The sequence below is a fragment of the Mesoplodon densirostris genome, chromosome 3, assembly GCF_025265405.1.
Source record: "Mesoplodon densirostris isolate mMesDen1 chromosome 3, mMesDen1 primary haplotype, whole genome shotgun sequence".
Classification (NCBI taxonomy): domain Eukaryota; kingdom Metazoa; phylum Chordata; class Mammalia; order Artiodactyla; family Ziphiidae; genus Mesoplodon; species Mesoplodon densirostris.
Window position 1 is genome coordinate 22,636,846 of NC_082663.1, and position 13,712 is coordinate 22,650,557.

Genomic DNA, 13,712 nt, shown 5'->3' on the forward strand with positions numbered 1-13,712 from the left:
TCAAAATTTTTAAATACATATTTATATGAGACTACATTTAAAATAAAATAAAAAGTATATATAAATTTCTCAAAACACAGTGTTTCCAAGACATTTTTGAGTAGAATGCTACCAAGATTTAAATGTCTAGTACATTAACAAGAAAAAATCCATTGGTCTAATAAATCTTAAGTGTAAAATATTAATATACTCGATTACATCTAAAATCACTAAACTCAAAGAGGTGATGTGAGAAATTTCTGACCTTATTACAATGATAAGTTTAGGATATATACCATAATTTTAAATGATTTTCACTCCCTTCAGTGTAATATTGCTTGCAGATGCACAGGCTCTGTCATCAGAGACCAACCAGAGACAGAATATTAATCTCATAGATTATTCTCTAATGACTTTGGGAGAGTACTCTTTCAACCAGGAGGTTCTCACCTTTTGGAAATTGATGTATTTTATAGACATTTGAAATTTCAAGTGATGTAAAACACACAGGGCTTTTCCATTGGTCATGTAAATAATTTGATGAAAATATTAGGATTTTTTTCATAAATTATCTTCCTTCTATTCATTCCTATCTTAAAAGTAAACTTCTTAGTATAGAAGATTTTTCACTGAGTATTTAAAACAGACAAACGGATCATGTATTTACAGAAATTTTGAGTTGGAAAAAATCCTAATGTTTTTGCAAACCTAACACTATTCTGAAACTTGAGTCTTTACTAGCCTATGCCTGCTCTGTTGTCTTCCATCATATACTTCACAATTCCCATTACATTCTTACTCCATCTATTTCTTTAGTGTCCCATTCCATCTTTGAACAATTTAACTATTTGAATCTATTTTTTATGGTAGCCAAAATTACAGACTTGAGATTCATACTTTACTCCTCCTTTACCCAATGTTAAAATAACCATATGTAACCTTTTCTTCTCTGAAATATATCCCCCACCCATCCATCTGTCTCCATCTCTATGGCTACCACCCGGGTTTTGTTCATCATATCTTATCTATACCAGTGGAACAATCTTCTAATTGATGCCTACCTCCCTCTTGTTCTACTCCAAACAATTTTCCATACTAAAGAAGCTGATTTTTCTACATCACAAATCGAGTCATATTACTTCTTAGCTTAAGAATCTTCAACCAGGTACAGTGCATAAGAACCATGAATCTAAAGTCTTATAAACCAGGCTTGGTCTCATGCAAATTTCTGTTATATTGGGCAAATTGTGTGTGTGTGTGTGTGTGTGTGTGTGTGTGTGTGTTTAATCTAAGCCACTTCTATTAAAAGGGGATGATATTCTTTTTTAAAAGAATCGTTACTTTTATTGTTATTCTATTTCCTTGGACTCTATAGCCTTATTTATGCATTATCCATAATCTTGTTCTCATCTCCAGATGTGTTTTCTGTCACCTTTATCCACTTTGCTATACACTCTGTACATACCAATTGTTTTGTTTTGCCTGTTTTGTTTTCTTCATTTCTCAGAAGACCTGTTCCAGCTTTCGTACCTGATGTTTGCAGATGTTTCTCTCACCCTTTAACACCCTTTCTCTTCTCTGTATTTTCCCTTAACTAAATGTTTATCAAATCTCATTAAAATATTTTTTTCTTAAGGATGCTTTCCCTAACCCTCTAGACTAGAATAAATATGCCTGCTCTGTAATTATAAAACACATTTCACTTTCCTATCATGATACCCCATTTGGTAAAATTGTTTGTTGTGCTCACTAAACTGTAAAATCCAAGAGAGAAAGATTGATATATATATATATATATATATATATAATTTCTATGGCCTCAACACATATTTCTTAAAAACCAAATATTTCCTCTTTTTTTAACAATATGTTTTTACATATATAAAACAAGTTTAGTTGTCAGTGATTATTAGAAAAATCAGATTATAAATAACATAAAACTTGCCTTTTTAAATAAAATTACATCTTAGAAATCTATGTAAATAAAATTACTTTAATGATTGCATTTTTTAAATAGTTTTTTCAAGCTACTGTATAATAGATATTTTTGTACATTTATCTTTGTATTGTTAGTACTTTTATTCTAAGAGGAGAAAAAGAAGATACTTTTAATGGAAGGAAATAATTAGGAAAATATGAAAAAGATAGATGTATAGATAGATAATTTAAATGTATTAGAAGCTTTATTTAATTTGGCAAAAATGTTGAGACAACTAAAATGTTCACCTTATTAATGTGGTTAGAATGTGTACAGTGCTATTATTTATAGTCATTAAAATTATGGTCTACATATATACTGTTGGATGTAAATCATTTAAATGAGATATTATGTTAAAATACAATCTATAGAGTATAATTTCAACTTTTTATATCTTTATTTTTCATAAAAATACTCAACATATGCATAATATTGCAAGCACTTGTATAGTTTTAAAATGTTTCCCTTTGTTTTTAAGTTGTATATGTTTTATACATTTTTATGAATAAATTTGTATTAATTTCTCCATAAAATAAAGGAAAACTAAATTAAACTAGTCTGGAGAGATATAGGAATTAAACTACACGATGTCTCCCACAGTGTGTACTCTAGTGTTCTCACATTTATACACAGAAAAAGAAACATGAGAGATTAGTCAGTTATCAATATTGTCAAATATATTGTCAGACTGAAACAAAGATAATCCAGGGATAATGCTGCAATTTACTGAAAATTGTGGAATATTAAATGTGGTGAGGTAAAGATTGTGTATTGTCAGGTATCCCTATCCCATGCTTATATTATGGAAATTATTAATAAGTAGCCAAAATAAAAGGCAGGAACGCATTTGTACTGTTATAGAATTTCTGTGGAAATTTACATATGTATACACAAATGAAAATTAGTTTTAAATTTTCTATATCCCTCCCCACTATCTTTCCATATATTTAACATAATAACACTATAATAAATATTGTTATATCTTTATTATTTGCATTTAATAGAGATTTAACATTCTATTGTGATTATTAAAATGTGTAGGAAACTGAATCTGTGTCTATCACACTAAATTATATATGATTCTACATGTTGGATTCAAACACCTATGGAAACAATTTACTTCTTAGATTTTCTACTCATTCAAAATATGTTGAAGTCTACAAAAATATTTAGTCAAACATAATAATAATCCTAGTAACTATACTTTCCTCTGAATGGTTTTATATTCAATATTTAAAATTTCAAGGAAAATTCAGCATTATAATATCATGGTGTTTGGACTGAGGATGATGTCCAAAGGGAAATTAAAATATTTATGAAATTACAAGACTTTCAGAATAAGTATGTTGTCTGAATATATTAAATTTTAGTTACTAAATAAATCTTTGCAGCAAACTAATATTATTTTAGTCATTTATATATTGAAATCATTGTAATTTAGATTTATTATTCCATTTCTACCTGTTTTAAACCCTGTCGCAGTATTTCATATATATTACTTATTCTGTTAATTTAAAATGCCATTTTAAAAGTATTATTTTACACAAAATCAAACACATTTTAAAACATTGTCTTTAATTCACAATTTCATTTTAAGAACAAAAGCTCCCAATAGTTATTTTCTGGTGCAATATAACAAAAATGAAAACTACTATCTTAAAATACTAAATTTCTCTATTATGTACATTATTAATTTTGAATTATACATTTAGAATTGATAGAAATTGATAGGAAAACCTATTATACAATAACAAATATAAACAAAAGTCTTAAAAATAAAACCAAAATTCAACATTTTGTAGTATCATAAAGATAGAAATCTTGAAAATATTGTTTATCTATTATAGAACAAAGCCCACATAAAATCCCTTAAGAAATAAGAGTACCAAAAAGTAATTATTTTCTTCATACATCAATAAACCAAATAGTCTTCGCTTCCTGGTCATAACTTAGTGGCCTCTTCTGAAATTTAATAAATACACTGAAAGCAAAATAAGTCATGGATAAATATTTTAAATGCTAACTATTATTTTCCAACATTACATTTTTAGTTTTGCTCTGCTACAATTTTTTTGTTTTTAGAAATTTTGAAAAAGTAAATATGTACATGCAAAATAAGCTAAAAATTTAAACTGTGATGGTTAATTTTATATGTCAGTTTAACTGGGCCACAGAATGTCCAAATATTTGGTTAAATGTTATTCTGAATGTGTCTATGGGGATACTTCTGGAAGAGATTCACAACTCAATCTGTAGACTGTGTGAAGTAGATTGTCCTTTCCTAAAGTGGGTGTGTCTCATCTAATCCTTTAAAGGCCGGAATACAAAAAGACTGAAAACAGGAGAATTCACTCTTTCTTCCTGCTGTCTGTGATTCAGACTGGAAGTTACACCACTGACTCTCCAGTTCTCAAGCATTTGGACTTGGACTTGAACTATTCCATCGGCATTCTGGGTCTCCAGCTTGCCAACTGCAGATCTTAGGACTTTCCAGGCCCCATAATCATGGTAGCCAATTCTTTACATATATATGTTTATATAATAATATAATATAAATGTATATTGGTATATAATAATGTAATGGATATGTATTTATAATTTTTTCCAGAGAAACAGAATTAATTTTGTGTGTATTTATAATATATATATACATGATGTATATATAAATATATATATATATTATAATTTATAAAAATAAAATCTGTATTAGTCTGGGTTTTCCAGAGAAAGAAAACTAGTAGTCTTTAGGGAGGTTGGAATGTTAGTGTAGCTTTGTCGTTTAAGATCTACTCACCCACACTGAGAGGGTCCAGAAGACATCTTTCACCACTATGGTGAGAAACAAATAGTGAGAGAGCCCAGGCATCCTTGAAGAGCTTTGTGATCACTCTTTTCTGTAGGCCAGATCTTATAGTGGGAACTGCTATCAATGAATTGGGAAACCTATATGCAATGGGAGTAATTGGATCCCAGAGCGACAGAGGCTAAGTTCAGCAGTCACCTGCCAAAAGATAGGTGGCAGGATTATCATAATGGACAGCAGAGTCAAAGCAGCAGTCAGGATAGTCTGACTCACACAGGCCTATGGCATAGGCTAATTGAGTACAGTGTTCCTAGAAGTAGAGAGGAAGGCTACTAAATCCATACTTAACCCGTAAAAGCAGAAAAGTTCAAGGTCAAGAGAGCAAAACACCAACATAAATCATAAAAACAGAGTCAATCAGTTCCTAGGCCTGAACCAGTTTACAGAATCAGAATCTCTTGAATAAAGAGGATGTCAAGTCCTCTTGAGAAAGGACCCCAGTACACACCAAAAATTTGTACTCTTAGTCTTTTTCCCAGCCTTCCCTAAAAAACCTATGCCTTTTACTAGGATAACTGTGCAGTGAGGAAAAGAAAATAATTGGACATTTTGGTATTACTGGACACTGACTCTGAACTAATATTGATTCCGGGAGATCTAAAATATCAGTGTGATCTGCTGGTTGGAGCCTGTGACAGGCCCCTATAGGTGAGTTGCAGTGCAGACCCTCCTAATTTTGGAGCAAAGCCCTGATACCCTCTGTCTACAACTAATCTCCTTTTGAGAAAAACCTCTTGGCTTACCAACTGATTGCTTAACTGTGGGTACCAAGTTACCATGCAACCTGAGATGCTCATCATGAACTGCATGTTATCTGACCTATCAAGCCATAAAGTTGAGTGTGCGCAACAGTATTCCATCATCAAATGGAACTGGTACATATGTGATCAGGCCTGGATATGCCCTGAAAACACAAGTTACAGGAAGTAGTGGCCCAAATGCCCATGGTCCCCACTCCTGCTACACTGCCCTCTCTCCCCAGTCTTCACCTGTAGCCTCATGAGGAGTTTCTTCTTCAGGTGACGGAAGAAGAAAAGCCTTGGGGCTGGTTTAAAAAGACTTCTGCATGACTTTCAGGCGTCTCTCAAAACTGGACTACAATACTACAGTCCCTTTCTGAGACATCCTTGAAGGACAGTGCTGAAGAGAAATCCTCTCAGTGGACAGAACTTTAAGCAGTGCATGTACATATACGTGTGTGTGTACATAAATCTACAAATATGTTATCATATATATAACCTATTCAACATGTTATATGTGTTCTGTTTCTCTGAAGAACTCAGAGTAAAGTTTGCAAAATCAAAGTGAATTCATCTCTAATCAATCTTCCTTTAAAAATGAGAAATAAGGGTATTTTATTTGCTTATTTTAATTTTTGTTTAAAGTGTTTTTAATTGCAAAAGTATGCCATATTGCCCAACTCTTATTATGAACAATCATTACACATCCTTAAAATTATATTTGGAATTTTCTAACATCTTGCTCAATTTTTAATGAGGAAAGCCATAGAGCTGTTGCTGACAGTTGCTAAAAATAACCATTAATAACAATTACAATATATTTCTGATGTTTTAGTAATGTTAAAATGCATTTCCACTATATTTGGAAATATATTCTGTGTCTTAACAGTATATTTTTTGTGTTTGTTTCAGATAAAACAATTTATTATCTTTAAGTTTACTTATATTAGGTATGGGCTTCATGACTGTTATATTAATATCGAGTTTTATGATAAATAAAACCTAAATAGAAGGCCACTAATATGCAATATATTTACACCATAAACATTTCCAGTTTGGGCTAACCTGGGTTAACTGGGCTTACCCTCTCATAGTAAGCAACTACAAATCTGGACAAAATATATGAAGCCAATGTTTTCAGGAACTGAACAGCAGAGGGGAAGCCACAAGATGAACTATAAATTCACTCTAGCCTAGCATTCTGCCTGCGAAGAGTTTTACTGCAGGGAAGTGGAGCCTATACAGAGATTAGTGATTCTGCTGGGCATATATCCAATTTCAGTGAATTTCAATAAAAAATAATTACAAAAAATGTAAATCTGGGCACATCATAGTCAAATCGATGAAAACTATTATTTAGAGAAAATATTCATATTTCTTAATTTTTTTGTGATTTCCTCTTTATCTAGAAGTGTACTATTAATTTTCAGAAATTTTAATGTTTTCTAGTTATTTTTTGATCAGTTTTAAATCTGATTCTGTTGTGAACAAAGAGATCTTTAAAGCATCCAAGGAATAAACATATATTCAGGGAAAAAATATAACAATAAAGACAGCTGAATTCACATTAGAAGTAATAAAATCCAAAATTGTTCAGTAAAATAACCTTCAAAAATGAAGAAATAATAACACTTTGAGAAAAAAATGGTGAGAGAATCCACTGTAATAGGACTTTCATTTCAAAAATATTAAATCAATATCTTTAGGCTGCATAGAAATAATGCTAGATTGAATCTTTGACATAAAGAAAGAAATGAAGAGCCATGGAAAGGGCAAAACAGTTGCTAAATATAAGAGACTTTAAAAGTATTTCTTAAAGACAATTGACTGTTTAAATCTAGGATAATATCAATATATTATGAGGTTTATACAACACAGTAAAAGTAAATTGTATAGCAATAATCAGCAAGTGCGTAAAAGGTAAATGGATTGTACTTTTTGCAAAGTTATAACATTTTGCAATTATGGCATCATATTCCAGTTGGACTTAAGTAAATTAAGGATGGATATTTATCTTTATCTTTATAATCCTTCCATAATCCTTAGCACAGCTGGTAAATATTACAAGAAGATAAAGCTGAGAAGATCATAGTAAATGTAAAATGGAATACTAATTAGGGGAGAAAGAAAGATGGGGAAATTGAAACACTCTTCCATAAAGAAAGGCAAGAAATAAAAAAAGGATTAAAAAAAGAATAGGTAGAACAAATGTAATACAAGTAAATAGTCCAGTACATATTAATGGACTAAAACCTCAAGTAATAAAGAGATTTTGAGAATACACCAAAAAATAATTAACTACATGTAGATTACAAGAGCCATGATTTAAATATAGCCAAGAACACAAATACATCTGAAGTAAAGAAATAAAAAACATAGGAAATAATAATTGTAAGGAAGCATGTGGGGCTATATTAATATCAGACAAAATAAACTTTGAGAAATGATAAAGAGGAATGTTTTATAAAGATAAAAAGGGCATTATCTCAGAAAGATATAACAATTACTGATATTGTGGATGGAACAATAATTTTAAAATACATGAAGCACATTTCATAAAACTAAAAGAAGTAGTAGACAAATCCAAATCACAGTTTAATTTTATTATGGAGATGATTAGCTTTTATTTCTTATAAGAATCTAATACATTAGATATATAACTGAAATTATGAGATTTTAGAATAGATCACAGTGAGTCATTATACTATCCACATGTAATTAAAACAGCAAATTAACAATTTAGGTACAAAAAGCAGATAGGTTCACTTAATACTGTATGTGCATATTAATAATGCTTTTAGGATTTTTTTTTATCTACAGGAAAAATACAAAGATACTACAGTTAGTTCCCACACACCTCACACCCAGTTTCTCTTTTATTAACCTCTTACGTTATTATAGCATATTTCCTACAATTAATGAGCCAAAATTGACAAATACTATTATTAACTAAAGTCTGTATTTTATTTGGAGTCCTTTACTTTTAACCTAATATCTTTTATCTGTTCCACATTACGTTTAGTCCTCATATTCCTTAGGCTTCTCTATACTGTGATGGTTTCTCAGACTCTCTGTGTTTTTTATTACCTCCAAAGTTTTGAGGTGTGCATGCCATGTATTTAGTAGTATGTCCTTCTAATAGGATTTATCTGATGTTCTTTCTCAAGATTATACTAGGATTATGTGTTTTGGGAAGAAAGACCACAGGGGTAAAGTGCCATTTCATTACATCATATCAAGGGTATTTATTTTCAACATGATGTATTACTGTTGATGCTCACTTAGTTGATTTAGTGTTTGCCCAGTGTCTCCACTATAAAGTTACTCTGTATTCTCCCTTCCCTTAGTATATTCTTGTAAGGAAGTCACTATGTTCTACCAACATTTAAGGAGTGAGGAGTTATGCTTCACCTCCTTGAAGGAGGAGTATCTTCCTAAATTATTTGGATTTGCTCTACGTGGAAGATTTGTCTATTCTCTTCCATTTACTTATTTATGATTATGTATTAATATCAGTATGGTCTCTTTGGATTTTTATTGCTCCAATGTTTCCATCTTTGCCCTTTGGGAACCCTCACAGTCAGTTATTGTGTCCTTTTGACACACCCTCATCTTCACTGTGTGTTTGTGTGTGTGTGTGCATTTTCTCAATTTCTAGCAATACAAGATATTCCAGGACCATCTTGTATATTTCCTTTCCCAGTCCTAGAATCAGCCATTTCTTCAGGAAGCCTTGGTTCCTTTTACTGAAGAATGGCATTAGAAACCAAGATCTGGATGCTAGGTTGCTACTGGAAATTTCTACTGGAGTATTGCTTTTAGAACCACTCAGCAGTTCACTGATAGAACAATGAAATTATATGTGGGTGTATACTAATCCATGTATATACATATATCTATATGAAAGTAACTGCATCAATATAAAGTTCATTCTATATTTATACTTGGATATTTTAATACACTAATTTTAATAATTATAGAACAAAAAGACAAATACTAGTAAAGTTATAAAATATTTGGACAATGCTATTAACCAAATCAATCCCAATAATATTTCTATAGAACAAAAACTAATATCTACACAACACACATTTTTTTCAGTTACGCATGAAACATTCACCACAATGTGCTCTGTACTACTAAATTGGACTGGGAGTGACCAAAAATCTGGCCCACAGCCTGTTTACATATGATCTGTATTACTTCTTTCCTCTCCCTTCCCCAAAATATATATTTAACATTTTATATCATATATCATATATGGAGTCAATGCAAACTTTATCAGAATTCCAGGAAGTATTTTTAATAATACATTGACAACCTAAAATTAAAATTAACATGAAAATACAAATGGCCTAGAGTAGCCTAGACAATCTCGAAGGGAAACAAAGAGAACTTATATTCTATATTCCAAAACTTATTGTATGCCTACAATAATGAAGCCAGTGAGGTATTAGAAACACAAACAAGGACAAACAGAAAATCTAGAAATAAACTCACAGGTATACAGTCACTTGAGTTTAGAAAAAAGTGCCAATGCAATTTCATTTTGAAAGAATTCTGAGGAAATCCTGCTGAAGCAACTTGATACCAGTATTTTAAAAATGAAGAAACTTCATCCATACCTCACATTATCCACAAAAATTAATTTGAGATGTATTACTGACTTAAATGTGATAGCAGGAACAAAAAAAGTATTTTGGAAAAAAAATGACTTCATGATACAAAGGTAGGCAAATATTTCTTATACAAAACCAATAAGCACTAACAATAAAGAAAATGAAACAATATTTTTGATTTAATAAAAATTAAAATATACTCATCAAACGACAAGGAATTTTGATGTTATATGGTTTGGTGCATACACATTAAGTGCTGTTTTGCCTCCTTGGAGAACAGACCTTTTTATCATTATGTATTGTTCCTATTTATTCCTGATAAGTGTTCTTGATCTGATATTGGCTGTGACTGAAATTAATGTAGATCCTTCAACATTCGATTACTCCTAGCTTGGAATATCTTTATCTCTTCACTTTTAATCTTCCTGTATCTTTATATTTAAAGTGAGTCCATTTAGACAACATCTAGTGAAGTTTTGTATTATTTATCCATTCTCTATCTATCATTGGTGTATTTAAACCATTCACACTTAAAGGTTTTTTTGATATAGTTGGTTCGATATCTACCATATTTGTAATTATTTTTATTCATCACCCTGGTTCTTTGTTTCTTTTCTTATTTGTTTAATCTTTTTCTGCCTTTTCTGGTTTTATTAAACATTTTCTAGATTACATTTTCCCCCTACTCTTGGCAAATGAATTATAGTTCTTTAAAAAAAGAGACATAAAAGAAATGTAAATTCATATTACTAAGTGAAAGAAGCTAGTCTGAAAAGACTACACACTGTATGATTTAAATACATTCTATATTCTGGAAAAGGCAAAACTTTAGAGATAAAAATATAGCAATGGTGCCAGGGCCTTGGGGGGAGTAAGGGAAAGATGAATAGAGGGAACACATGGGATTTTTAAGGCCCACTACTCTGTATGACACAGTAATGGTGGATCCAAGATATTATCCACTTTTCAAAACCCATAGGACTGTATGACACAAAGAGTAAACTCTAATATAAACTATGAACTTTAGTTAATTACAATGTTACAATATTTGTTACATCAATTTTAACAAATGTATGGCATTATTGCATGTTGTTAATAGGGGAAGCTATATGGAGAGGGAACTCTTCTTTTGGATCCACTTTTTTTGGTAAATATAAAACTGCTTTAAAAAATAAATGTTGTTAATTAAAAACAAAACAAAAAAATGTAAAATCACAAAAAAGTCAACGTAAAGAAAGTGAAAATCAAGTCATAGACTGGAATAAAATATTCACAGAGTACACATATTAGGACAGGCCTCATCTCTATAAATATGAAAAAATGACAAATCAGTAAACAAAATAAAAAGAATCCAACCAATACAAGATGGGTAAAAGAACAACAGGCATTTCATAGAAGTAGATACTTGAATAGTCAACAAATATAAAAACGTTCTCAACAATGCTATTCTTCATCAAAATGCTTCAACCTTGAAAGCTCAATGGGAAATACTACACATCTTCCAGAATACCTGAAATTGAAAACTAAATTGACAAAGATAGGCTGTGCAAAACACTGTCCAGTTTGAAGGGTAACTTATTTTACAGATCTGATACACTATTTTGCAGTTTTTAATAAAATCAATTATATAATACTTATCCAAAGACCAACTATAAGCACTCCTTAGTATGTACCCATATATGACAATGCACACTTAAATACCTGTATAAAAATTTTATATTGTATTATTCATATTAATTTTTATTGTATCAAATTTTTCATATAAATTTTATGCAAAATAATCTGACAATTAATAGAATTGATAAACAAATTATGTATATCCATACAATTAAACACTACTCAGCATTAAAAAACAAAATGCTGATGCATTCAGCAACATGTATGCATTTCACATACAGTACAGTGACTAAAAATAATCAAACATACAAATGAACATCCTGTATGATTTTATTTATATAAAGATCAAAAACAAGCAAAATTTATTTAGAGGATAATAAATCACAATATCAGTATATCGATTGGAAAGGTCAAAATGTCACTTTCAGAAATGATGGAGACTCTATACCTTGTTCTGAGAAGTGGTCACAAATTGTGTGTGTGTGTGTGTGTGTGTGTGTGTGTACATACAAACATATATGACATCATTAAGCTCTTAAGAATAGTTGAATAGTTTATTGTATGTAAATTGTGACTTATAGTCACTATAAAATGATGTCCTTTGAACAACATTAAAAACAGATGACAGCACAGAAAGGCAATGGAATGCTAGGGCAGTGCCCTAGTTAGATTTATAGAGCTAGCTATTTGGGTTAATGAAATGAAACGACATGTTGGGGCTCAGCCAATCACTGGTGGGTTGAGAGATAACAAATTCTCCTAGTACCCTGCAAAATATCTTAGGTGTCCAGAAGTTCATCCAATATCAGCAGAAAAGGAATTGCTTGAAAATGGCTGTGGCTAAAGTTCCTAAGAACTAGGACATGACATAGCTCATAACACATGACCTCTACTGGTAGCCCTCAGGATTACAAATATGTGTTATCCAGGCCTGACACCAATTCTTATTTCAGTTTTGCTTATCACGTAGTAGATGTACATCAAAAAATACATGGAGAGGTTTAGAACGGCAATTTTCTGTCAATGTGGCCTACATGGGTATAATTCTTCTACTCAAGTTACACATTTTTTACACTGTTATTACCATACTGAAAGAATCAGGGAAACCAATTTTATGAACATATCACAACATTTATTACACGTAGAGAACTACTCTATTCAATAGACAGTAGAAACACTTGTTATTAAAAATGTGTGGCTAAAAAGACTGGTTTGTCTTAATCATTTAAATGAATATGTCCTAAGTTTGAGTATGAGAGGGAGTAATGTGAGATCCTCACTGGAATTGTTTATAGAATCTAGATGTAGGAATTGAGGAGTGGAGGAATGCAATTATGAAACACTCCATCTTTCCATCTAAGAACATTTTTCTTCTATTATTCCTTCTCCCGTGATGCCAGACCCATTTAAAAATGTTGTATATCTAAAGAATGCCTAAGGCTTGATATAGATGTCATTAAATTTACTGTGCATATTTCTAAAGGTATTTGGGGATGAGTCATAATATCAATCCTTGTGGCCTAATTATGCCTACCTATAAAATGTGGTTCCATTACCAAGCAGCAGGGCTTGTCCTATTCAAATCCCTCATCTGCCTAGAGATAAGGGTGGGAGAAGTCAAGTATTAATAAAGCTGCTTTTATTACCAGCTCTATGTGTACATAAGCCTGCTAAGCTTAAAAGTCATTCTTGGGTTGAAAAAAAAGTAATAAATAGAAATGGGAGACATAACAAATGAAAAAGATACTCCTAAAAGGATTTAAATACTAGGGAGGGTGCAACTATGCAATTTCCAAATGAGCATCTCAGCACAAGAGAGTAATACTCTTCGTTATTCCCCTCATATCTAATGATGACCAAAGGCAAGTGAAGGGAGAAACCACAGGACTTGTTATCCCCACAGAACATTGAACTCC

The 13,712-nt window shown here is 31.1% G+C and overlaps 1 protein-coding gene across 2 annotated transcripts in view; it reads right to left on the minus strand.

Moving 5' to 3' along the window:
- Positions 1 to 13,712, minus strand: part of CDH9 (cadherin 9) — an 80,063-nt gene that overhangs the window by 38,192 nt on the left and 28,159 nt on the right. The gene's annotated exons all lie outside the window — the stretch shown is intronic.